The 26,535-nt window shown below is 42.8% G+C and overlaps 1 long non-coding RNA gene across 1 annotated transcript in view; it reads right to left on the bottom strand.

The window, feature by feature from the left end:
• Positions 1 to 25,500, bottom strand: part of LOC125463495 (uncharacterized) — a 69,966-nt gene extending 44,466 nt beyond the window's left edge. The window contains exons 1-2 of the long non-coding RNA XR_007249839.2: positions 25,401 to 25,500; positions 25,134 to 25,228 (exon numbers count right to left, since the gene is read on the bottom strand). This is a non-coding gene — a long non-coding RNA (uncharacterized LOC125463495). The remainder of the gene's footprint in view (positions 1 to 25,133; positions 25,229 to 25,400) is intronic.
• Between the last annotated feature and the right edge of the window lie 1,035 nt (positions 25,501 to 26,535).

The raw sequence follows: 26,535 nt of genomic DNA, 5'->3' as shown, positions 1-26,535 counted from the left end.
TTCTCGCACATCACCAGTTTCCATCATTTCATGATAACAAGGTGTACAGCTGGATGAACACAACAGGCCAAGCCTTTTCAGAAGAAGGGTCTAGTCCCGAAACATCAGCTTTCCTGCTCCTCTGATGCTGCATGGCCTGCTGTGTTCATCCAGCTCTACACCTTGTTATCTCAGATTCTCCAGCATCTGCAGTTGCTACTGTCTCTTCCATCATTCCATGATTGCTCACTGGAACTTCAGCTATAAAATGTCTTGGGAAATTTTAACATACTGAAGGTTCTCAATAAGATTAGATGCTGTGGTTAGCCTGAGATAACGCGGTGTGAAGCTGGATGAACACAGCAGGCCAAGCAGCATCAGAGGACGTTTTGGGTCAGGACCCTTCTTCAGAAATGGAGGAGGGGAAGGGGATTCTGAAATAAATAGGGAGAGGGGGGAGGCGGATAGAAGATGGATAAAGGAGAAGATAGGGCAAAGAGATGGGGTTAGATCTAGTGGAGGTGAATGTAGGTGGGGAGTTAGGGAGGAGATAGGTCAGTCCAGGGAGGATGGACAGGTCAAGTGGGCAGGATGAAGTTAGTGGGTAGGGGATGGGGGTAGGGCTTGAGGTGCGAGGAATGGTTGGCGAGGCTGGGATTAGCTGGGCTGGTTTTGAGATGTGGTCGGGGGAGGGGAGATCTTGAAGCTTGTGAAGTCCATATTGATACTCTTGGGCTGCACAGTTCCCAAGCGGAATATGAGTTGCTGTTCCTGCATCTTTCGGGTGGCATCACTGTGGCATTGCAGGAGGCCCAGGATGGGCATACCATCCAAGGAGTTGGTGGGGAGGGTTAATTGAAATGATTTGCGACTGGGAGATGCAGTTGTTTGTTGCGATCAGAGCATAGGTGTTCCGCAAAGCGGTCCCCAAGCCTCCGTTTGGTTTTCCCGATGTAGGGGAGGCCACAACGGGAACAGCAGATACAGTATATCACATTAACAGATGTGCAGGTGAACATCTGTTTGATGTGTAAGGTCTTCCTAGGGCCTGGGGTGGGGGTGAGGGGGGAGGTATAGGGGCAGGTGTAGCACTTCCTGCGGTTGCAGGGGAAAGTGCCCGGGGTGATGGGGCTGGAGGGGAGTGTGGAGTGGAGAAGGGAGTCAGGGAGAGAGTGGTCCCTCTGGAAAGCGTGTAAGGGTGGGGAGGAAAAATGTCTTTGGTGGTGGGGTCGGATTCCAGATGGCGGAAATGTTGGAGGATGATGTGTTGGATTTGGAGGTTGGTGGGGTGGTACTTCAGGATAAGGGGGATTCTGTTTTGGTTATTATTGCAGATAGGGGGTGTGAGGGATGAGTTGCGGGAAATGCAGGAGATGCGGTTGAGGACATTTTCGATCACTGTGGAGGGGAAGTTGCGGTTTTTGAAAAAAGAGGGCATCTGGGAAGTTTGGGAGTGGAATGCCTCATCTCGGGAGCAGATGCGGAGGAGGCGAAGGAATTGGGAATAGGGGATGGCATTTTTACAGGAAGGTGGGTGAGAGAAGGAATATTACAGGTAGTTGTGGGAGTTGGTAGGTTTAAAATGGATATCGGCTTCCAGGTGGATGCCAGAGATGGAGAGAGCGAGGAGTCAGAGATGGTCCAGGTAAAGTTAAGGTTGGGGTGGAAGGCCAGGGAGTTTGCTGCGAACAGTGGTTTCTCTCCCACACACACATACACACTCTCTGTCCCTGCCACACGCGCACACACGCGCACACACGCGCACACACACGCGCACACACGCGCACATGTACATCTATGGGGTGAATTCGTACTTGCAGATACCTTCTATCTTGTTCAAAAAGCAGGCAATTTATAGACAGCCAGGCAACGTGGTGTTTTGTAAATTCCTGCTTTAGAAATAAAACCAACCTGACTCCAGACCAAAACACAAACAGATTCTAAACAAGACCTCACACCTAACATATATTGTCACCTCTTCTTTACACTGATAAAGCCTTTAGTTCTCTCAGAACAATGACTGGAAAGGAATTCAGGGAATTACATACACATATCAATCAATTAAAAAATTCCAGCTGATTAAAGGTTTAGCAGCATCTCAGGTTTATTTAATACATCCTCATCAGTGGTGTGACCCTTTGATGTTTTCCTTATAAATTCTGTGTCTGATGCTACGTCTCTCACTAACACCTGAGGAGGAGTGATGCTCTGACAGCTTGTGCTTTCAAATAAACCTTCTGGACTACAAGCTGCTGTCATGCGATTTTTGACCACTTACAAGACGCATTTCAGAAATTCATCAAAGATCCTCAAACAGCACCTTCCAAACACACAACCACTTCCATCTAAAAGGGGCAAGGACAGCATATATATGGGAAAGCCACCACCTGCAACCTCTCCTCCGAGCCACTCACCATCCAGACTTGGAAATATATCACAGTTCCTTCACTGTCGCTGGGACAAAACCTTGGAATTCCCTCCCTAACGGCATTGTGGGTCAACCCACAGCAGGTGGTCTGCAACGGTTCAAGAAGGCAGCCCACCCCCACCTCATGACAGGGAAAATGGAGACTGGGAATGAATGCTGGCCAGCCTGTGACCCCCATGTCCTACGAGTAAATTAATAATAGACTCAATTGTCTTGTTTTGTGGGGTTTAAAATTATCTCACTATCTTGAGGTCTGTAAACTTTGATCAGAAGTCACTTTTAGACTGTACAGTGCAGAGAACTGGTAGAAGATACAATGCTTTGCGAGAGGGAGTGAATGAGACACAAACCTTTACAAGGCAAATTTAAAGCAAAGAGAGGAACGAAAGAAGCTACTGGTCTTTAATTGTGTTGTGGGTCTTGATACATCCCAGAGACTACAAATGTTCAAGAGGGCGGCTCATTACCATCCTGTGCCAGACAATTAGGGATGGCCATTAATGCTGATTTAGCCAGTGATGGCAACTTTCCATGAATTAATCTTTTAAAACAGCCAATATAAAACCAATGTCTCCTTTACAGTGGGAGTGGTCAACACTTGGAGTGAACTTTTGGAAGAGGAGACTGGAAGTCTTAGAATAAGTTAAGAATCATATGAATGGTTTGTCTTTGGCTCACAGAGGGTGGGAGGGGGGGCGGTGGTGGATTTAACAGGGAGCTTTATGAAATGTACATCGCTTCGAGGCATTAAAAGGCATTAATCTTCTGAAATAACTGCATGTCCCTACAGCACAGTTTGTATCAGGATACAAAATGAGGAATAAGTCTGCCCATCGGCTTCAAAACTGAGTTTCCAAAATACAACAAAACAAAGGGGAAAGTTATAGCCATAAGTACCTGTTTTGTGTATGGGCTGCATCTAGAACAACACTCTTTTTGATATAAGGCAGTAAAATTAAAGCTAAGTATTAAAAACCTTTTTCCAGAATTTCAAATTTGCCACAATGTACCACAGTTCAGTTTCCTATCATCGTTTTTAACTTCCTTAAATATCTGCCCAGCAATTTGATCCCATAAACCCATTTCATCCAGCCTAACCTGCTCTCCTTACTTCACTCCTGTGATACATTGCTGCTGCAACTTCAAGCTGAAGACTGTAAAATGCCAGATTGCACAAAGCACAATAAACTCCCTGCGCTATACTTCAGAAAGTGCATAATACTTTTGGATTAGACTACTGTGTTTGCTGATGAAAATAACTGATGAACAACTGACTGAAAAGATCTGTTGCAAGGAAGAGTCATAGGACTCCAAACACTAACTTTGCTTCTCTGTCCACACATGTTGCCAGATCTGAGATAATGGGAACTGCAGATGTTAGAGAATCCAAGTTAACAAAGTGTGGAGGTCGATGAACACAGCAGGCCAAGCAGCATCTCAGGAGCACAAAAGCTGACGTTTCGGGCCTATAACATCAGCTTTTATGCTCCTGAGATGCTGCTGGGCCTGCTGTGTTCATCCAGCTTCACACTTTGTTATCTTGTTGCCAGATCTGGTGAGTTTCTCCAGCACTTTACTTCAGATTTTTCACCTCTGAAGTAGTACACTTTTATTTTGGTGGAAAGATCACTTTTGTTGAAAAGAATTTCTGAATAGAATATAAGTGTATAATTATGTGGTCTAACTTAATTGGAGGAGTTATAAAGCGGCTAATAAATTGAAATGTGAACATTAAATTTTTAATATACTTCATCCAAAATAAAAATGGCCCACAATGAATTGAAGACAATAAGAACTACGCGCCCAAATTCTCTTCTAGGTCTGTGAAACTGGTTGTGCTCTCTGGGGCAGCTCAATCTGGAATCTCACTGTGTAATGCAGCTTGTAATTCCTTAATGTACAAGGATAACACACAAATTATCTTTAGCTTAAGCAATGGGCTCCCCAGACTGGAACATGGCACAGAGTTATTAAACCTTTCTGCAAAGCACAGTGGTTTATTGCGAGACCCTTTGCTCACAGTCAAGTTTTAATTGATCTGATCTGCTGAGTTGAGGTTTCTGATCAGTATATTCCCTCGCATGTGTAATAGGTTAGGAACTGTACCACTACAGATACTTATTAAAAGGGAGAGAAAATAAAAATTGCAAGTCTGGGAGATTTATTGCGAACATTTTTAAAGCAAATCTCAGCAGACTGGTGAAATTGCCAATGAAAGGAAGCTTTCGGCACACTGCTGAGTACTCACTTCACACTCGGCCGGTCAATTGTTTCTTGGTGTAAAACCTCCCAAGAGCAAATAGTTTGGATGGAGCAGATTTTGTCAGGAGTGTCCTGGATGGATTTCTGATCCAATGTGTAGTCAGGCCAACTGGAGGGTGGCCATATTGGATTTGGCACTTGAGAATGAACCAGGCCAGGTGTCAGAGCTCTCGGTGGGACAGCATCTTGGTGATGGAGATCACAACTCGCTGACCTTTATGATAGTCATGTCGACGGATAGGAGCACACCGTATGGGAAAATATTTAATTGGTGGTGGGAGATTTACAATGTTACCAGGCAGGAACTGTGGAGTATAAATTGGGTTCAGATGTTCTCAGGGAAATGCACGATAGAAATGTGGAGGTTGTTTAGGGAGCAATTGCTAGGAGTACTGGATAGGTTTACCCCCTGAAGCAAGGAATGGACGGTAAGGAGAAGGTACCTTGGAAGACAGGACATGTGGAACACCTAGTCAAGAGGAAGAAGGAAGCTTACTTAAGGTTGAGGAAACAAGAATCAGACAGGGCTCGAGAGGACTACAAGGTAGCCAGGCAGGAACTGAAGAATAGACTTAGGAGAGTTGAAGGGAAATGAGAAAACTTGGCGGGTAGGATCAAGGAAAACCCCAAGGCATTATATGTTTAAGTGAGGAACAAGAGGATGGCCAGGGTGAGGGTAGGGCCGATGAGGGATAGTGGAGGGAGATTGCGCTTGGAGTCAGAGGAGGTACGGGAGGTCCTTACTGAATACTTTGCTTCAGTATTCACCAGCGAGAGGAACCTTGACGTTTGTGAGGACTGAAAAAACAGGCAGATATGCTTGAACAAGTCAATGTTAGGAAGGAGGATGTGTTAAAAATATTGAAAAATATGAGGATAGATAAGTCCCCTGGGCCAGACGGGATATACCCAATGTTTTTTTACAGGAATCAAGGGAAGAGATTGCTGCACCTTTGGCAATGATCTTTGCACCCTCACTGTCCACTGGAGTAGTACCAGATGATTGGAGGGTGGAAAATGCCATTCCCATGTTCAAGAAAGGGAATAGGGATAATCCTGGAAATTACAGAGCAGTCAGTCCTATTTCTGTGGTGGGAAAATTATTGGAGAGGATTCTGAGAGATAATATTTGTGATTATTTGGAAAAGCACAGTTTGATGAGAAATAGTCAGCCTGGCTTTGTGACGAGCATGCCTCATACATCTTACTGAATTATTTGAGGATGTGACAAAACACATTGATGATGGTAGAGCAGTGGATATGGTGTTTATGGATTTTAGCAAGGCATTTGATCAGGTTCCCCACGGCAGACTCATTCAGAAAGTAAGGAGGCATGGGATTCAGGGAAACTTGGCTGTCAGGATACAGAACTGGCTGTCCAGTGGAAGACAGAGGATGGTAGTAGATAGAAAGAATTCAGCCTGGAGCTCGGTGACCAGTGGTGTTCCGCAGGGATCTGTTCGGGGACCTCTGCTCTTTGTGACCTTTATAAATGGCTTGGATGAGGAAGCGGAAGGATGGGTTAGTAAGTTTGCCGATGACACGAATGTTGGTGGAGTTTTGGACAGTGTGGAGGGCGGTTGTAGGTTACAATAGGATATTGACAGGATGCAGAGCTGGGCAAAGAAGTGGCAGATGGAATTCGACCTGAAAAAGAATGAAGTGATTCATTTTGGAAGGTCGAATTTGAATACGGGGTTACTAGCAGGATTCTTGGCAGTGTGAAGGAACAGAAGGATCCTGGGGTCTACATCCACAGATCCCTCAAAGTTGCTCTCAAGTTGACAGGGTTTCGAAGAAGCTGTATGATGTGTTGGCTTTCACTGGCAGGGGAATTGAGTGTTAGAGCCGTGAGGTTATGCTGCAGCTCTATAAAACCCTGGTTAGACAGCACTTGGAATATTGTGTCGAGCTGGATGAACACAGCAGGCCAAGCAGCATCAGAGGAGCAGAAAAGCTAACATTTCAGGTCTTGACCCTCCTGAAGAAGCTTTCCTGCTTCTCTGATGCTGCTTGGCCTGCTGTGTTCATCCAGCTCTATACCTTGTTATCTCAGATTCTCCAGCATCTGCAGTTCCTACTATCTTGGAATATTGTGTTCAGTCCTGGTCGCCTCATTACAGGAAGGATATGGAAGCTTTAGAGAGGCTGGAGAGATTTACCAGGATGCTGCCTGGGCTGGAGGGCAGGTCTTGTGAGGAAAGATTGAGGGAGCTCGGGCTTTTCTCACTGGAGCAAAGAAAGATGAGAGGTGACTTAATAGAGGTGTACAAAATGATGACAGGCACAGATAGAGTGGATAGCCAGAGAATTTTTCCCCAGGACGGGAATGACTATTACAAGGGGGCATAATTTTAAGGTGACTGGAGGAAGGTATAGGGGAGATGTCAGGGGTAGGCTTTTCACACAGAGAGTGATGGTGCATGGAATGTGCTGCCGGCAGTGGTACTGGAGTCAGATACTTTACAAAGAAACAAAGAAACCTACAGCACAGGAACAGGCCCTTCGGCCCTCCAAGCCTGCGCCGATCAAGATCCTCTGTCTAACCTGTCATCTATTTTCTAACAGTCTGCGTCCATTTGCTCCCTGCCCAACCATGTACCTGTCCAAATATATCTTAAAAGACGCTAACATGTCTGCGTCTACCACCTCCGCTGGCAACACGTTCCAGGCACGCACCACTCTCTGCGTAAAGAACTTTCCACGCATATCTCCCTTAAACTTTCCTCCTCTCACTTTGAACTCATGACCCCTAGTAATTGAGTCCCCCACTCTGGGAAAAAGCTTCCTGCTATCCACCCTGTCTATACCCCTCATGATTTTGTAGACCTCAATCAGGTCCCCACTCAATCTCTGTCTTTCTAATGAAAATAATCCTAATCTATTCAACCTCTCTTCATAGCTAGCACCCTCCATACCAGGCAACATCCTGGTGAACCTCCTCTGCACCTTCTCCAAAGCATCCACATCCTTTTGGTAATGTGGCGACCAGAACTGTACACAGTACTCAAAATGTGGCCGAACTAAAGTCCTATACAACTGCAACATGACCTGCCAACTCTTGTACTCAATACCCCGTCCAATGAAGGAAAGCATGCCATATGCCTTCTTGACCACCCTACTGACCTGTGTTGTCACCTTCAGGGAACAATGGACCTGAACACCCAGATCTCTCTGTTCATCAATTTTCCCTAGGACTTTTCCACTTACTGTGTAGTTCGCCCTTGAATTTGATCTTCCAAAATGCATCGCCTCACATTTAGAGACTTTTAAGTGACTCTTGGATAGGCACATGGGGGATAGTAAAATGTAGTGTATGCAGGGTACATAGAACATAGAACAGTACAGCACAGAACAGGCCCTTCAGCCCACAATGTTGTGCCGACCATTGATCCTCATGTATGCACCCTCAAATTTCTGTGACCATATGCATGTCCAGCAGTCTCTTAAATGTCCCCAATGACCTTGCTTCCACAACTGCTGCTGGCAATGCATTCCATGCTCTCACAACTCTATGTGTAATGAACCCACCTCTGACATCCCCTCTATACTTTCCTCCAACCAGCTTAAAACTATGACCCCTCGTGTTAGCCTTTTCTGCCCTGGGAAATAGTCCCTGGCTATCAACTCTATCCATGCCTCTCACTATCTTGTATACCTCAATTAGGTCCCCTCGCCTCCTCCTTTTCTCCAATGAAAAGAGTCCGAGCTCAGTCAACCTCTCTTCATAAGATAAGCCCTCCAGTCCAGGCAGCATCCTGGTAAACCTCCTCTGAACCCTGTCCAAAGCATCCACATCTTTCCTATAATAGGGCGACCAGAACTGGACGCAGTATTGCAAGTGTGGTCTAACCAAAGTTTTATAGAACTGCAACAAGATCTCACGACTCTTAAACTCAATTCCCCTGCTAATGAAAGCCAAAACACCATATGCTTTCTTAACAACCCTGTCCACTTGGGTGGCCATTTTAAGGGATCTATGTATCTGCACACCAAGATCCCTCTGTTTCTCCACACTGCCAAGAATCCTATCCTTAATCCTGTACTCAGGGTAGGTAGGTCTGAGAGTAGGATAATAGGTCGGCTCAACATTGTGGGCCAGTACTGTGCTGTACTGTTCTATGTTTTCTGTAAAAGGTTTTCTCTCATATTATCATGACCATGGGTAACAATCCTGGATCAATAATAAACATATTGACTTTTTAAATTACAATATGAGCTTTTTTAAAAAAAATACACTTGGCCAAAATATGACTGTGGAAGTAAATTCAGTGGAGGTCTGAATGAGAGAGAGAGAGAGAGAGAGAGAGCTGGAATGTCATTCATGATGAGGTATCAAGGAAGCTTCAAAAGGATTAATTGAAAGGGAAGAACTGCTATACAAATTGAACTGTAATCCCTTGGGAATCGTCCCAGACCGAATACGAGAGAAAGGACAGCATTCTGAGGAAGAAACATGTTTTGTGTCATCTTCCTTAAGAATATACAAGATCAGGGATTAGAAACCATTTCAATCTCAGTCTCAATGCACTTTTGGGAGAAGGTGTGCTTGTAAACGGAGGTACCTTTGTTTATCAATTGCCGTGGCATTTTGTTTATTAGCCAGGGCTCAAGTATTAGTGTGCTATGAAGGGCAGAAATGAAGAACCACTCACAAGTCACCCTAGTGTTACCTGTTCAGGTATCTCTCACACTGAGTGTCAGGGCCCAATAAGCAGGAAAAAATGGAGTTCAACTAGCCTGCAAAACCAAGAAACATGAAATCAAATCCTCAGTTATTAATGTTCCACTCTGTATGCTTTGTTACTGACCCTTAGCATTAACCCTATACATTTTCACTTTTGTCCGGTTGAATTGGCTCCTGGGAAAACAACTATTTGTTCTGGGAGAAAGATATCCACAAGGCAGGGGACAGTTTATAAAACAAGGATGGAGAGGTGGATCTGGGTGGGATGCTTTTCGGAGGGCCAGTGTGGACTTGATGGCTGAACAGCCTGCTTCCATGCTGTCGGATCAATGATTCTATGATAACAGTGCTCAATCATTTATAGAATCATAGGATAGTCACAGCACAGAAGCAAGCTATTCAGTCCAAGCTATTTGTGCTCACTGTCTACAAGGATAATTCTTTGTCCCATTTCTCTGTCTTTTCCCTCTGGCACTGCAAGTCTTCTCTATTCAGATTCCATATAATACAAGGCTGTAGAAATGTCACTAATTATTACTGTCCATGAAATGATGATTAAAGGGCACTTGGGTCTTCTTTCAGGAGAAAGGAAAGGCCTATAAAGATTGGTTAGCATCTCTATTCCAAAATAGAAGATATCTTTATTGATATAAAGCTTAATGTTGTCTTGGGAGTTCTACAGGCAGCCTCTGGGCGGCTTAGGGTGGCACGGTGGCTCAGGGGTTAGCACTGCAGCCTCACAGCACCAGGGGCCCAGGTTCAATTCCAGCCTCGGGCAACTGTCTGTGTGGAGTTTACACATTCTCCGCGTGTCTGCGTGGGTTTCCTCCAGGTGCTCCGGTTTCCTCCCACAGTCCAAAGATGTGCAGGCTAGGTGGATCGGCCATGCTAAATTACCCGTAGTGTTCAGGCGTGTGTGGGTTATAGCGGGATGGGTCTGGGTGGGATGCTTCAAGGGGCAGTGTGGACTTGTTGGGCTGAAGGGCCCATTTCCACACTGTAGGGAATCTAACCTAATCTCTGCACCTGGATAACACAAGAATAGTATCAGAGATAATAGGAACTGCAGATGCTGGAGAATTCCAAGAGAATAAAATGTGAGGCTGGATGAACACAGCAGGCCAAGCAGCATCTCAGGAGCACAAAAGCTGACGTTTCGGGCCTGGACCCTTCATCCTCTGATGAAGGGTCCAGGCCCGAAACGTCAGCTTTTGTGCTCCTGAGATGCTGCTTGGCCTGCTGTGTTCATCCAGCCTCACATTTTATTATCTAACACAAGAATAGTTCCAGGTCTACCCAGCTACTATTCATATACTGCCCTGCTCCTGCCTGTTGATGCCAGCACAGAGACCATGTACACCCAATGACACACGCTGTGTCTTCCGTGGGTGTAGTCATTAATACAAAAATGAAGGAAGAATGGTAACTCGACAGCAGGTTCACATTGAAACTGAACTGATTACAAATAAAAATGATGTCATTTAGTTTAACTTTGCATCTATACGGACCAAGAGTAATGGTTTTCATAAAAAAACGCCACAGTATGCTGCTAGTTACTGACACGGTTGTAGTTATTGCCAATTAGCATCAGAGGAGAAGGATTCAAAAAAAAATTGTAAATCCAAAAACATCAAGACCACTACAGAGAACTAAATGAAGTCTAGTTGACAGGATTCTTCAAAACTTTTTAAACAAATGTTTTGTTCAAAAGTGTTGTGAACCCTTGGGCTTCTCCATTCTAGAAGGGTGTGGGTTCTCAGTTATTGAATATATCCTGAGAGTTTTTTAAATTCACTTGCAGATGTGGGCCGGCATTTATTGCTAACCTCCAGTTGCCCTTTCGAAGGGTTGGTGAGCTGCTTTCTTGAACCACTGCAGTCCATGTGCTGTGGGTTGACCCACAATGCCTTTAGGGAGGGAATTCCAGGATTTTGACCCAGGATTTTGATTCCAGATTGTGGCGTCCTGACATCTGTTACCCTCGTCCTTCTAGATGGAAGTCGGTCATGGGTTTAGAAGGTGCAATCTGAGGATCTTTGGTGAATTTCTGCAGTGCATCTTGTAGATAGTACACACTGCTGCTACTGAGCGTTGGTCGTGGAGGGAGTGGATGCTTGTGGATGTGATGCCAATCAAATGGGCTGCTTTGTCCTGGATGGTGTTGAGCTTTTTAAGTGTTGTTGGGGCTGTCCCCATCCAGGCAAGTGGGGAGTATTCCATCACACTCCTGACTTATGCCTTGTAGATGGTGGGCAGGATTTGGGGAGTCAGGAGATGAATTACTCGCTACACTTTTCCTTTAGGTAATAAGGAAATTACAGGTTATGGGGTATAGTGGGGGATGGTGGTCTTGAATTGAAAAAGATTCACTGAGTTTATTGACTGATGGAGCTGGTTCAAAGGGCTGTTTAATTGACTGCCACCTCTATTTCATATGATCTTGAGTTCCAAAGATGCAATCAGGCATTGAAACAGGGACGCAAACACAACTTTACAATCACTGATCTTTGTAATTACTATAAGCACAAATATTTTGGCTTTTTTAAAAAATGTATAAAACACCCAAGTTTTTCCACTCATCTAAGCCACGTTTTAATTATTAACAGGTGGGACCAAATCTTCTGACCTCCAAATCATTGCCTGAAACAATATTTAAAATTTTACAGGCAATCCTCCTGTTCCCTGGGACCCTGCACAGATGTCTCCAACTTTGAAAATGAACCATTTGGATAATTTTGATGTACTCAGCCAGGGAGTTACACAGATAAAGTTAGACACAGCAAAACTGAGCTTGTCACCTGGGCTCTGTAACCCTGAACACAAACCACCACTGATAAGTTGACTTACCCTCCTGTCAACCCACCTTCTCATCAGTTTCAACCAGCTGACATTTCCCCAACATGACTTAACACCCCTGCACCCAACGCCCCTCCATTAACTGCACTTGAGTCTATTCAATTGCTCTTCTGACGCTGCCTGCCTACTCCTCTAAGCACCTCTAACTTGATCCCACACCCTTCCAGTCCCAACCACACTTCCCATCCTCTCTAAGAGGAGACATGGGGGCTGTTCCCCCATTAGGCAGAGGTAACTAAGGTTTTGGAGTAGATGTGTAGCTCGGGTTGTGGGTGTTGAGGTTGGTTGGCTCACCAAGCAGACATTTCGTTACCGCGCCTGGTGACGCAGCCATATGGGCGCCACCTCTCTCCTTTAAACACACAGCATGCTCATGGGGATCCTGGTGCTAAATCATTCGTAGACGACCTGATTCTGGCTCAGGGTTTCGTAAGTAGCAGAGCAACTACCTCGCTGTGATCTACTGAAAGTCATCCCTCGAGCCAAACTTTTGTAGAGACAAGCACGAGAATTCCTAGAAGCCTGGCACTCCACGAAGCAGGCTATTAATAAACACATTGAACTCGACCCCATATACATTCCACTACAGAGGAAGCCCAGAATTGAGGCAATCCATCGCAACGGACCCCAGAATTTAAAAACCAGGCGGGAAAACACACCGACGCTTTATCAGAGGATGTTACCCAGCACGATAGCGAAACATCTGCGGAACAACAAACCAGCTCGGCGAGGTAGAGACAGAGGCAAGTCTGGTGGAGGTTTCACATGAGGGTCACCCACCTCAGGCGAGGACAGTGGTTGAGAAAGATAGTCCTTCTTGCTCAGCTCAGCCAGTGTGGGAGCTGATCCGGTGCTGCTGACATCACTCTGCAACACAAACTAGCTGCCCAGGTCAGTTAGCTCAGTTGGCCAGATGACTGCTTTGCAATGCAGAATGATGCCAACAGCGCAGGATCAATTCCTACACTAACTGAATTGGCCATGAAGGACCCTCCTTCTCAATTACTCCCCTTACCTGAGGTTTGGTGACTGTCAGGGTAAATTATCACCATTGATCTCTCTGTAAGGAGAGAGCAGGCCTATGGTCCAGTGGGATGATGGTAACTTTACTCTTATTGACTTACTCATCTCACCTACCTTCCCATTCAAGGTCTAGACCTATAAACTTCCTGTATAAATCCTGGGGCAGGAAAAAGGGGGCATGTTAAGTCTTCTCCTGACTCTACTCTACTCTGACAAAGTTCCCAAAGGGATACTGCTTGTGCATTTCTGTGAAAGCCAGGATTGGAAGGGCCCAGGGTGAAATGCACAGCAGCTTGCAATAAGAGGAATTTATTAGGGCAGTGACAACCTGTTTCTCATTGGCCTCAGAGGGAGCAGAGACATTCTTGTACAGCGATTTCACATTCTTCTGGTCTGCACCATGCACATGGTGAGGATCGAATCATCAAATATTTAGCAACAATTTCACTACAGAACTCCTTCGATTGCTGTTACCTCCACACTCTTTGGCTCAGCTCTCTCCCCCGACTGTTTCTGTGTTTTTGCTATCTCTAGACTTGACCGTTCCAACCCACTCCGGGGAGGTCTTCACATTCTACCTCCTGTAAACTTGAGGTCATCTAGAAGAGTCTGCTGCCCCGACTTAATGCAGAAAGTCCCATTCCCCTATCATTCCCGTGTGTTGGCCAACCCACATTAGCTTGGTAGGGCCATAGACAGTAATCATGGTTTCAGCAGCTTCTCCCGTTTCTCGGATCCTAGCTCACCCTTCCCCGCCATGACCCCTCATAATCTTTTCTGTGTTTTGGATCAATTCTAATAGACTCATGCAGCATAGATGATGGCTATTCAAGCCATCCAGTCTGCAGCATTTCTTTCAAAGGGGATACCGGCAATCCTAACCCTGTATGTGTCCCACACCACTGTTCATTTTCCTTTTCCTTAAGTATTTGTTTAATTTCCTTTTACGTGCTGATTTGAATTCGTATCTATCTCGATATTAGAGTACGAGGGCATTTCAAATCCTAAACACTTTCTCCTCATGTCATCTCTGGTATTTATGACAATCAAGTTAAATTAATTTAAATTTAGGGCCATCTGTTTATCAAGTGTAAGTAAGAGTTTTTATTTATTCGATCAAAACCTCTCATAATTTAATAGATCTCAATCAAATCCGTCAGGGTTCCGAGTTTCTCTGTAACCCCCCATCCCAGAAGCCAAGTTAGTAAAATCTCTTCTCAACTGTCCCCAAAGACTTCACATCTTTCAGTGCCCAGGATTAGAAAGTATATTCACAGTAGGGTCAACCTGTTTTGTACGTATTTAGCAAAGCCTTTTGGCTACTGTACTGTACCCCACTGTCTATAAAACCTATTCAAAGTTCTGTCTACACACTGTACAAACATGGCTTTGTTAGACAATTGCACACAACATGGCTGTTATATTATTACACCAACCACTCTTCTTTCAACCCCGCCCCTTGTCAAAATAATATTTTCAAGGGCCCTTCTTCACATTTTTGAGGGTTCCTGGAAAATATGTGGGGACTAACTCATTTATTAGATGATTCAGTCACCCACTAACAAAACTTTCTATCGTTGATTTGACATACGGGGTACTTTGACTCACAGAGAAACAGAATTAGAAAAATTCTTTAATATCCTCAATAATTAACTTTTCATTAATCCTAAAGCCACAATGGCACAAATAAAACATTCATTTTCTCATCACTACAGCATTTAGACTGGCACAAGACAACAAGAATAAGTTATTACATAAGATTTTTTCAAGACACTACTCCCCCCAAAAAACCCATCACCCTAAATATAATTCAGTGATTCAGGGAAGATTTGAGAGTTCACTTCCACGACACAATAGGAAGAGCAATCACAAGCGTGAAAGGAATAGGGAAATAAATATATAAAATGGGACTGGGAGGGGGAGCAGGGGTTTGACAAGTATTATTCAATTTGGTAAATGGTGGCTTTCAACAGCGTCCAATGAAACATGTTTTAGAAGCTATTGATAATCGAAAATGAACAGAGCAGCTTTAATTTATTTGAAGGGCTTAAATGAAAAAGCAAAGACTTGTCAAGTTTCCAAGTTTCCATTCTTAACTACTATGTATAAACAGTCTGTTAAGTCACATATACTGCTTTCATTAACTCATGGCACTGACAATGTATTGGGATAGAGAAGTATTCATGTTTTTTATCAGAGGTATTTAATTGGGTGAAGATTCCATCACATCTACAGTGAAAAGACGTAGTTCAAAATAGCTTTAGGCATTTGCACAGCATCTTTAATGTTAATATAGATCCATTAATGTTCTTTGTAGATGTGTCATAAAAAATGGATGGAAATCCAAGGATGGAGATAATCAAACGGTGAGAACAAAAGCTTGAAATTAATTTTAAAGAAAAGAGGGCAGTGGGTAATTGTGAGAAACAAGGGCTTACAGTGTTGCATGATGACTGCTTTTTGTGAAGCTGAAACATACAACAAAGGAACAGGATCTGGTCACTCAGCCGTTTGATCCATCATGATCTAGTTTTAACCTCAACTCTACGTTCCTGCATATCCCTGATAACCACTCAACCCCTTGATTCAAGAATCTCTCTATCTCTGCCTTCAAAATATCCGCTGCATTTTGAGGTAGGGTATTCCAAAGACCTACAACCCACAGAGAGAAAGAAAACTCATCTCTGTCTTAGAAGGGGGCCCCATTATTTTTGAATTATGACCCCTCATTCTCGATTCTCCCACAAGAAGAAACATTCTTTCAACATCCACCTGTTTAAATCCTTTCAGGGCCTTGTATATTTCAGTTGTCACCTCTCAGTCTTTTAAACTCCATAGGATAAAGTGCAGCCTTTTCTCACAAGGAAATCCACTCATTCCAGATATCAGATTAGTAAACCTTCTCTGAATTACAGCCTTCTGTAATTAGTTAACAGTACTGTACTCAGCACTCCAGATGCAGTTTCGCAAGTGCCCTATATAACTGAGACATAAACTCTTGCATTCAATTCTCCCCCGCGCCCGATAAACCACAACATTATGTTAGCTTTCTTGATTACTTGCTGAATGTGCAGACTAACTTCTGTAATTCACACACTGGAGGGACCAGATCGCTTTGCATCTCAGAGTTCTGAAACCTCTCACCACTTAGATAATATGACTTTTTAAATTTTTTCTGTATAATGGACAATTTCACATATTTTCACATGTTACTGCATTTATCAGATCTTTGTACATTTACTTAACATATCTCTATCCCCTTCTAGGCTCCCATATCCTCTACACATCTCACTTTCTTACCGAACATGCAAAATTATTTTTTGGGACAGGGCTTGTTTCCACCACTGCTGATTTCAGTGGCACCTGTTACAAATGGAGGACTAGGCACCGCCCTACGGGATGAAATGCATTTACAAGTTAGGGGCTTGTTAATCAGTGAGGAATTTGAAGGTTAGGGGAAAGGGCAGACAAGTGGAGTCGAGGGTTATCAGACCGGCCGTGATAGAGCATAGAACATAGAAAAGTACAGCACAGTACAGGCCCTTCGGCCCACGATGTTGTGCCGTGGAATAATCCTAATCCAAAAATAAAATAACCTAACCTACATTCCCCTCAATTCACTGCTGTCCATGTGCATGTCCAGCAGTCGCTTAAATGTCACTAATGACTCTGCTTCCACGACCACCACTGGTAAACTATTCCATGCGCTCACAACTCTCTGGGTGAAGAACCTCCCTCTGACGTCTCCTCTATACCTTCCTCCTAACACCTTAAAACTATGACTACTCGTGGCAGTCAATCCTGCCCTGGGGAAAAGTCTCTGGCTATCGACTCTATCCATGCCTCTCATCACTCGTACACCTCGATCAGGTCACCTCTCTCCCTCCTTCTCTCCAGAGAGAAAAGTCCGAGCTCAGTCAACCTCTCCTCGTAGGACAAGCCCTCCAGTCCAGGCAGCATCCTGGTAAACCTCCTTTGCACCCTCTCCAAAGCCTCCACATCTTTCCTATAATAGGGCGACCAGAACTGGACACAATATTCCAAGTGTGGTCTCACCAGGGTTTTGTAGAGCTGCAGCATAACCTCGTGGCTCTTAAACTCAATCCCCCTGTTAATGAAAGCCAAAACACCATATGCTTTCTTAACAACCTTATCCACTGGGTGGCAACTTTGAGGGAGCTATGCACTTGAACACCAAGATCCCGCTGTTCCTCCACACTGCCGAGAATCCTGCCTTTAATCCTACATTCAGCATTTAAGTTCGACCTTCCAAAATGCATCACTTCGCATTTATCCAGGTTGAACTCCATCTGCCATTTCTCAGTCCAACTCTGCATTCTGCCAATGTCTTGCTGAAGCCTGCAATAGCCCTCGATACTATCAACGGCACCTCCAACCTTTGTGTCATCAGCAAACATACCAACCCACCCCTCAACCTCCTCATCCAAGTCATTTATAAAAACTACAAAGAGCAGAGGCCCAAGAACAGAGCCCTGCGGGACACCACTCAGCACTGACCTCCAGGCAGAATACTTACCATCTACAACCACTCTCTGCCTCCTGTCAGCCAACCAATTCTGAATCCAGACAGCCAAATCACCCTGTATCCCAGACCTCCTGACTTTATGAATGAGCCTGCCGTGGGGAACCTTATCAAATGCCTTGCTGAAGTCCATGTACACCACATCCACTGCTCGACCCTCGTCAACCTGTCTCATGACCTCCTCAAAGAACTCAATAAGATTTGTGAGGCATGACCTGCCCCTCACAAAGCCATGCTGACTCCCTTTAATCACACTATGCTTTCCCAAATAGTCATAAATCCTATCCCTCAGAATTCTTTCCAAAACCTTGCTGACCACAGACGTAAGACTGACTGGTCTGTAAATCAGCGATTGGCAGAGTAGACGTGGCAGGTCAAACGGCCTACTTCTGCTTCTTTATATTCTGGTAAGTAATTGAGTAACGGAGATAACTGCCTGCTGAAGAACCAGTCTGATCTACATTTCAGTATGAAATTTTATTTGTGTTGCTCAGACCTGCATTATATCTTCAATATTCAAACACCCTTTGTGTTAGTCCACTGTGTTCCAACCGACATTGGACATGCTCTGCACTGACCGCCCTCTACTGTATATTTATTTTGACCCTTTTGATCCTACATGAATAGTTTTTGAGCCATTCCAACTTTACAATTATTCTAAAGTTGTGGCACTTAAAGCACAACTTCTTGAGAACTTTGAGAATAACATTGGATAGCATTTGTAATGGAAAAGTTAAATTCAACATGTCACCAAAAACCCCTCAGAGCAAATACTAAGGAGGTGCCTGAAAATTTAGTGTTGTATTAAAGGTCATGTTATGTGGGTTGAGTTAATACAGGTTGAAAATGATTTCTCCAAATCCTATGTTTGAAGTATAGCTTGTGTCTAATTTGCAGATTAGTATCGCAGTTATTAGGGCAAATGGAATTGTTCATTTGTAAACAATACATAAGAAAGAAGAACAAGAAGATTAAATAGCAGATACAAAAACAGTAACATACCTCAATAGCACATGTGCCTGGTTCACTGATTTTTAATTATTAAATGTGACCTTATTTATACTGTACCTTGATTAAAGCAACATAATAACAGTCTTAGTTTCAGTCTGGTGAAGGACAAAGCATTGGAGAGCTGTACACTCACAAGTAAAAGTGAAAGCAAAGAGATAAGGGGGAATATGTTCTCTCAGATGACAGTGAGCCTGTGGAATTCTTTACCACAGAGGGCTCTAAAGGATATTGAATATTTTCAAGGCTGAGATGGATAGATTTTTAATCAGTAAAGAAATCAACACTTATGGGAGAAGGGCAAGAAAATGGAGTTGAAAACGATCAGATCAACCAAGACCTCATTGAATAGAGGAGCACACTTAATGGGTTGAAAGGCCTACTTATGCTCCAACATCTTCTAGTCTTACCACATACTGACAAGCTATTGGGCAAACGCAGACGTGAGATTTGGTTAAGGGTTCAAAAGTGAAAAAGGGTCCCTCCCTGAAACTCCCTGAGAGAGTTCTGGGGTTTCAGAGATAACAAGATCCGCAGGTGTTGGAGTCAGGTCCCGATAAAGGGTCCTGACCCGAAACGTCAATTCTCCTGCTTCTCCGATGCTGCCTGACCTGCTGTGCTCCTCCAGCTCTACACTGAATTCTGGGGTTTACCTGTTCGACTCCCTGTTTGGCAGTAAGGCATCCTACTGTCCAAGTTAGTGAACAAAATCCAACAGCAGGTAATAAGGAAGTGATAAGTACAGGGGGTGCTGTGAGAGAGGGAAAGGCAGCTGGTTATGGGAAGAAAGAGAGATTTGATTTGATTTATTATCATGTGTACTTAAGTACAGTGAAAAGCTTTTTTACGAGCAGTACAGGCAGATCAATGCAAGCAAGGACATAAAGACTATAGGGTGAAAAACAGATTTGATAGAGTGAGGCAGAAACGTTACATTGCATCGGAAGTGCGCGAGGCAAGAACATTAACAACACCAACATTATTTGAAGTCAGAGACAGTTAGAGAGAACGTGTTTGGAGGTTCACTTAACAAACTGTGCCTCTGTGTTTATACCTGTGTGTGATGCACATAAGAGGCTAGAATGACTATTGCTTTCTGACGTGATTCACTGTAATGAGCACCTCATTATTCAATCCAAGGCAGTCAAGTTGCATTTCTATTGTAAACTCTTCATCTAAATCTAGATTGGTATCAAACCACCTCCAGTTTCTGATTCAAATTTACAGCAACCCAGCATTTTGGTTTTCAGTATTCATTACGTATCAGATTTATATCAGAACATGAAATTAGTACAACAAATGCAAAAGAAAGGGATTTTAGACTTAGATTGATTCACCACCTAAAATTCAAATGCTGAAAACAGGGGAATTTGTTTCAATTTGAAAAGTTTGTGCAGCCATTTAATTAGCTTTTAGGTGATTCTGTAAATGCCTGGAAGAAGTGACTAAACCAGAGTAAATTATATGCCTTATTAGAACAGCGATAACCTGCTCTCTGAAACTCTGGGTTCTGCCAGGGTCATACAGCTCTTGACCTCATTACAGTCATTACATTAGACTGAGAGTGGCATCAAGGTCATATGGTGAAATTTAAATTGGTTGGAGATTATGACCAGCAAACACCAAATGACACTAATCCCACTTACATACACATGGTCTACAGCCTACCATGCCTGGCATTTTAAGTGCTTATCCAGATGCTTCTTAAATGTTGTGAGAGTACACAGCTCCAGCACTCTATCAGGCAACATGTTCCATTTATTTACTACCCCCCTTGGTGAGAAAATTCTTTCTCAGATCTTATCCACCTGTGCTGATACCTTCCAGGACCTTGTACGCCTAGGTACTCCCGAGGGACCTACCATTCTTTGTGTATACCCTTCCCTTAGTTGACCTCCCACAATGTATCGCCCCACACTCATTGTGGTTAAATTCTATCTACCATCGCTCTGCTCAATTTACCAAATGACCAATATTAGACTGTAGCCTGAGATCATCCTCCTCACTATCAACAACATCACAAATTTTCATGTCATCTGCAAACTTACTTTTAATATCTTCTATATTCACATTTGAGTCGTTAATGTAAATTACAAACAGTAAAGGTCACAGTGCCGAACCCAGTGGTACACTGCTGGTCAGGCTTCCAATTACAAAAAACCCTCCACCCTCAATCTTTGCTTCCTGTTTGTAAGCTCAATTTTGGATCTGGTTTGCTGACTTGCCTTGGATCCCATTGGCTCACACCTTCTGGCACACAGGAAGGTGATGTGGTAGTTGGAGGTCAGTCATCTCGGCTCGAGGGCATCTCTGCAGGAGTTCCTCAGGGTAGTGTCCTAGGGCCAACCAACTTCAGCTGCTTCATCAATGACCTTCCCTCCACTATAAGGTCAGAAGTGGGGGCGGGGCGGGGGGAGGTGTTGTTTGCTGACGATTGCACAACATCCAGCACCAGTCATGACACTGAAGCAATCTATGCCTAAATACAGCAAGAGCTGCACCAAATTTATGTCTGAGCTCATAAGCAGCAACTAACATTTGCACCATACAAGTGCCAGATAGCGGCCATCTCCAACAAGACAGAATCTAACCCTCTAACCTTGAGGTTCAATGGTATTAGCATAACTGAATGCCCCATTTTTAATATGATGATGCTTATCATTGGCCTAAAATTGAATGAGACCAGCCACATAAACCATGTGGCAACAAGAGCAAGTCAGGAACTGGGAATTTGGTGGTAAGTAATTCATCTCCGATTTCCCCAAACCATGTCAAAGGCTGGAAGAGGTTTCAGCAATAGTGAGAGGTGGCCATAAGGTATTTGAAAAGAAAGGTAATCATTTTTAAAATGAGCTTTTGCCAGACCCAGAACCAACACTGGGAACCAAGTTGGATCAGAGAAATCAGAGATGGCGAATCATTGCCAATAGGACAGAAAATTACCCCTGCAGTTAATGAGGTTCCCATTCCAGGAACTCAGCCTCTCTGACTATCATTATCCTTTTAAATTAGTGCATCCAACAACAGATTTCTATCCTCTCTCGGTTTAAATTGTTGTATGGTATAATTGTGATGTAGTCAGTCTAACTTACTGCATGTTTCATTAATGAGAATCAAATCAAACAATCTCTCAGTGCATGCTTTTACTAAATGCTCGCAGCATTCATTCACATTTAAGACATCTTGTCAAGCAACTGTCTTGTTTCTTTATATATTAACACCTTTCTTTCTATTATTAAATACATTTGTTATGCTCTCTTACAATATTTAATCTGAGGATTGTTTTTGATCGGCAAATGAGTTATAACCTAAATTAAAAGACAACTGAAGATTACCATTTAGATAGGAATCATCAGGTTTAGCTGATGCATCAGTTCCTTGTAATGATAGAAAATAAACTCAGATTCACCTTACAACAATTATTCCATGTTGAAATCATCACATGGAGTACTGCAACTTTCAAAGTCAGGAGACACAACTTTGCAAAGGGAAAGAACTGCAGCGCTGTGGGGAATGGGACGTTTTAATAACTATTAATGGGACTAAAGAGATTGAGCAGGGTAAGATGAGCGAAATGTCCTCTTCTTGTGTGGGAGGATTTGAGATTATTTCATTTACAGAATAATTCAAGAATCAAATGGTCCCTTTATCCCAATGAACTTTGAATGTCAGTGTTGCTTTAGTCAATGTTTTTTCTGCCTGAACCGGAACTGTGCAGGACTGAAAGACCATGTCTAACGAAAGCTCCAACTGAGAGTTTCATCATCTACTTCATGCATGTTCTGGTTTTAGGAAGATGGTGACATGGGGGAGTACATTTAAGGCGTAAATAACATAGAGCAATAAATTTGAGCGATGGGATAATAGACACACATAGCAGGTCAATTGCGATGTGAAAGAATAAAGGGGGTTCACACGCCAGTTGACACCATGAACCAAAATCCACGACAAAGAGCTTACCTGCAATGGTTATGTCCTTATACTGTAAATATCTCTGTTTAATGCAAAATTAGCTCTAATTTTAAATACTGGGACTGCTTGCCAGAGACCTGGCTTTAAGACCTAGCTTTGACCGATCCATGTCCTAGAACATTACCCTGCAGAATGATTTTCTTCCTTCACCGATCTGACATGCAGCTTAGAGATCAATCAAGGAACAATAGTGACCTGTGCCTAATACATATAGAGCAATGCTGGATAAATCTTTTGTGTAATCATCTGTGACAAGTTTAATGAAGTCTCTATACACCATTATCCATCAAGGCATAGTAATTGAAGTAGATCTGTATTATCTCTGATCTTGCTGCTTCAGAGCTACTTTATTGTATAAAATAGTCAATTATTTAAAATGAAAACCACAACTTTATTCTCCTGACCACTGATTTATTCTCATTAGACGAAAGATTATTTAACTAGATGACAGAGGAGCGTTAGTCTGCCTCAGTCACCAAAACCAATAAAGTTGTAATGTATCCAACTGTACAGTTTGTCAGGGTACAATTGGGTGTGTTGTAATGTGGACAGTCAAAAGGTTAAGGCATTTACACTTAACAATCAATATTTACCTCTGAGCGAGAAGCTCTGGGGTCAAGTCTTAGTCCAGCTCTTTCCAACAACCAAGAGTGTTCACACCACAGTTCAAGAGGTTAATAACCAGCCTGCACCATTTCCAACATTTCCCTACTATGCCCCAAAGTGAAAATAAAGTATGTGTGAAGATACCGAACAAACTCAACTTCCTTTTTAAGAAACAACAGAATTGCTGGCTGTTTTTCACCTTGACTTTCAAAAGGCACTTATCAAGTTACAGTGATAACCTATACTCTCCTCTCCACCTATCTTCTTTTCTCTCCATCTTCGGTCCGCCTCCCCCTCTCTCCCTATTTATTCCAGAACCCTCACCACATCCCCCTCTCTGATGAAGGGTCTAGGCCCGAAACGTCAGCTTTTGTGCTCCTGAGATGCTGCTGGGCCTGCTGTGTTCTTCCAGCCTCACATTTCTTATCAAGTTACAGCTCAGGCACTTGTGAGGTAAATAATAACCTTTGTGGTATCAGAGAAATAAGGAAACTGAAAACTAGGAAACAAAAGATTTGTGGTGAAGTTCTAAACAACAGTAATGGCTAGTGGAATTTGAAAGGTATGAAGCATCTGCTACTTATAACACTGAAAGGAAGATCTTGATGAACACATTTAAATTCGATTGTCTAACTTTGTAGAAGTTGCCAATTTCTATGTAAAATGCAAAGTAATCCAAAGTGACTGAGCACCTTGCAAATGAAGATTATTTGACCGGTGTAATAAAAACAGCAAATATAATTAAACAATAAATTATATTTTTATTCAGTAATCAACGCAGAAGGAATTACCTGTCATCATATAATCAAATGCTAACAGTGTCAGAAAGACAAATACCATTTTGGGCTGCATACAAGTAAAAGTCCATGATCATGAATGCTAATGACACTATACATGCACAACACTATCTCATTTGTGATCACCATATCCACATCAAAAACCGAAGAACACAGAGAAAGGGAAAAGACAGATTCGATCCCTTATAGGTTTGAAATAGGAAGGGACTGAAGCATCTTAATCTCATTTTATTGGAAGACGCAGTAATGGGAAGAAGGACATGATTGGATTTGTCCATTTCATAAAAGAAATGGAATGTTAGAGATGGAGTAAACTTATACACAAGTTAACAGGAACAAGTTAATTTATATGCTTAATATAAAGAATACCTTCTCCATGAATGAGAATTAGTCAGATGGAGCCCTGGAGACTTGAATGACCTTTTCTTATTGCTACGTTCCTATATTCCTATTATTTGAATCTGTGATTCATTTATCTTGCACTGTACCATTTAAAAATGATTAAAGCCAGTCACCACCATGAACAGATACAGCAAAAGGCCATTCTCAAGGCATGTCCAGAGACATGACAGGCACAATACCATGGACAGATGGGCTTCTCTGGTTTCCTTTTCCTTCACTCTCTGTGATTGGTCTTTGTGAAAGAAGATTCTTTCCCACTGCCCTCATTTCTCTCGACAAAAAAAATACTGATGAATGAGGAAGAGGAGGTGATGATAGAACCTTACAGTACAGAAAAGGCCATTTGGCCCACCTGTTCTGCACTGCCAAAAATAAACTTACACCTACATCAGTACTTTCCCCTATTAGGCCCATGACCTTGGACATACTGTCACTCCAAGTTTTCAACCAAGTACTTCTTAAATGTATATGTTTTCCCTCCCTCAACCACCCTCCCAGGCACGGCATTTCAGATTACCACTACCCTCTGGGTGAAAAATCTTTTCCTTAAATCCCCTCTAAATCACCTACCTTTCGCTTCAAAATTTCAATGATGACCTACTTAGCAATCCTGGTGGAATTTCACAGCGTAGTCGTCCTGTGAACATATCGTTCCAGTAAATCTTCTGTGAAGAGAAAGTAATACGTTATTATCAACCAAATAATGTGCAAAGTTCTTATCATTCCCCCCGAAACCAAAGGACTAATTACATCTAAAGGGTTTTTTTGCAATGTTCTGGGCTCCAGTACGGATCCTGAATGAAGATGTTTGTTGACAGGTCGATCCTTCAATTTTACCTCAAAGATCTTTTCTAAAGAAGACAAATGAACAGTTTGTAGCATAGGTACATGAGAAATGAGGACAAGCTGTTCCAATGCGTTTGAGCTTGATTCTGCTCTGTCACTGGTTCAATTGTTTCAAATGTCTTGGGTATTTAGCAAATCTGGTTTACAGTGTGTACATGAAACAATTACAAAGATCCAAGAACACCTTCATCAGTGGTTCCCAGCATACACTCTATATTTAGCATGGTGAAAACTATTTTAAAAATCTATTTTTAGGCAGCTTCATTCTTTCTTCTCCCCCAACCTTGAAAATGAAAATATCAATGGGTGCTGCCATTCGCTGAGGCAATTCAATGTCAAACAGACTGGAAATCCTGCAAAACAGCATGGCAGTCTTCCTACTTGCTTTGAGTTTATTTTAGATATGCACAGATATGCACTGATAAGTTACAGAAATCTTTCATCCGCACAGAACTCCTGTCATCTATTTTCATTACAGATGTGTCTGTTCTCATTTATAATAGAAGCTGCTTACATAAGCTGGTCACTCAGTAATTATAGTTTCCTGCAGTGCCACCACTGGGAAAGGACTTTAATTATAGTGTGACAAGTTTACATAGGGAGTTACTATTATAAATTCATATCAGAATTATGGCTGGGCCCATAAAAATAACAACATAACACATGATTCTAACAAATGAATATACTCCATCAACATGTCCCCTTCCCAGTCTTTCCCAATTCTCTAATCCTGCTTTATACTCAGTTGAAGTTTCCATGTACAACTTCACAGGATATCAGCTACTGAAATAGCAGTATCGCTGTATCTTGTAGATAGACAGGCACTTTACATTGGTTATGAATGCCCATGCTCAGAAATAATAGATCACCAATTGGTGAGAAATGCCTGGTCGACGGTGTCTGGATCAGAGATACTCAATAATTAATTGAAGTCGCATTCACAAAACAACAGCACTCTGTCTTGTACATCCTCCTTTCTTAATCTCTCAAGAACTAACTGGGTTTACCTTATATAAACAATTTCACTCTGACAAAATACCATGGTTCAGACTCATTACAAGCTGGTGCCACTGAAAGTCAGGGATTAGTAGTTTTCAAGATATGGTATTGACTTTAATTTCAGGTA

The sequence above is a fragment of the Stegostoma tigrinum genome, chromosome 22, assembly GCF_030684315.1.
Source record: "Stegostoma tigrinum isolate sSteTig4 chromosome 22, sSteTig4.hap1, whole genome shotgun sequence".
Classification (NCBI taxonomy): domain Eukaryota; kingdom Metazoa; phylum Chordata; class Chondrichthyes; order Orectolobiformes; family Stegostomatidae; genus Stegostoma; species Stegostoma tigrinum.
The sequence above is the reverse complement of the archived record's forward strand: the minus strand, read 5'-3'. Positions and strand labels throughout refer to the sequence as shown.